This window comes from Dreissena polymorpha, chromosome 10 (assembly GCF_020536995.1).
Source record: "Dreissena polymorpha isolate Duluth1 chromosome 10, UMN_Dpol_1.0, whole genome shotgun sequence".
NCBI lineage: Eukaryota > Metazoa > Mollusca > Bivalvia > Myida > Dreissenidae > Dreissena > Dreissena polymorpha.
This window is the reverse complement of record NC_068364.1, coordinates 52,916,093-52,917,597: the sequence shown is the minus strand read 5'-3', so window position 1 is coordinate 52,917,597 and position 1,505 is coordinate 52,916,093. Positions and strand designations below refer to the sequence as shown.

The 1,505-nt window shown below is 31.8% G+C and overlaps 1 non-coding gene across 1 annotated transcript; it reads right to left on the bottom strand.

Annotated features, from left to right (window-relative positions):
* Positions 1 to 1,179: 1,179 nt before the first annotated feature.
* Positions 1,180 to 1,261, bottom strand: Trnay-aua (transfer RNA tyrosine (anticodon AUA)). Its single transcript has one exon. It is a non-coding gene; the product is annotated as a tRNA-Tyr (tRNA).
* Positions 1,262 to 1,505: the final 244 nt, after the last annotated feature.

Below are 1,505 nucleotides of genomic sequence, written 5' to 3'. Positions count from 1 at the left end.
TATCGTGTAAAACATTATGAATACAAATTGTACTTATAGTTTATATTTTTATATTTGTTATTCGACGAGGGACAGCCAACGTATAAAGTCACTGTCTTTGCTGTGCACTCTTTTGCAAAACATAACAAACAATCAAAATGTACAATGAAAATAGAGCGTTTGACTGTAAGTAGTGCAGCCATACAAGAGAATATGTTATTAAACATTATTCAACAAGTATATGCATAGACCAAAATACCGTCAATATACACCATGTGGACTGAACGACCAGGTAGAAAGCAAATACTTCCAATTTTCAGGCGTCAGATCACACCGATTGTGGATCTTAATGTATTATGTTTTAGGCTTGTATTTAACTGTACTGTTTGACAAGATATTGCTTGGCATGTATTGGCTCCAATCCGATTATCACGATTTTGATTTTTTTTGCAGTTAAAATTAGTATTGTTATAAAAGTATTGCATCATTACACTCTCTTAAGGTAGCGCACCCGTAATGGGCTTCTTTCCAAATATAATCTAATGTATTGTTTTCTTAATCAGCATCATTTCACTAAACTACATGCAAAGTTTTAGGTAGGCTTTAAAAAAAATACTTTTCTTTCAAAACCACCCCCACGTTCGGCTTTTGTCGAGTTTATTTGCACCCCTGTGGTATATGCAAGTTCCATAATTATTCCAGATTTCCAAATATAGGCATGCAGTTAGTGTGTACAGATGCAGTAAAGGTATTTAAAGTTTAAACAAGATGAAATACGTTTTATTTTAGAGACATTTATTTTTTATAACTTGTTATCTATAGAAGAGCGCCATGAAAAAAAGTAAGTGGTTTCCGCCAAGAAGACGTTGGGTTGGTTAAAAAAAGTGTCATACAATTCAAAATAGTATCATTTAAGTAATTTTTTTAACTTAGTTTTTATATATACACTATATACAGCAAAAATACAAGACATATACAGATTTACCGTGTACTTTTTGAAATAAAAATTTAAAAAATGCAACATGTATTAGTCGTATTTTCAGGATTAAATCACCCAATTTAGCAATAAAGTTGTTTTAATTTTTATATTTGAAGAAGGTGCATACAAATTGCAACATATTTAACAATAAACATAGCTAATATGATATATTAAATTCAAATTACGTTAGAAAAGAAATAAAACGCGTCGCAAAATGTATGCGTAGACGGCAGGATTCGAAACTGCGCGGGAAGATCCCAAAAGATTTATAGTCTGTCGCCTTAACCACTCGGCCACGACAACTTCACATTAATACCCGCTTAAATTAGATATCCATAAGTAAACAGGTAAAACGGCTCTTCTCTCTTTGAAGAAATCGCGGGAAATCATTACGGGTGCGCTACCTTAAAATAGTTTTTTTTAATTGTTTCCTACTGATCATGTACAATTTAATTGCAAGAAATAAGTTTATTGTATAAATAATTTGTACTCTTCATATATTGAATATATGTATGTAAATGCAAACCGCCGAAAGTTGACGAATGCC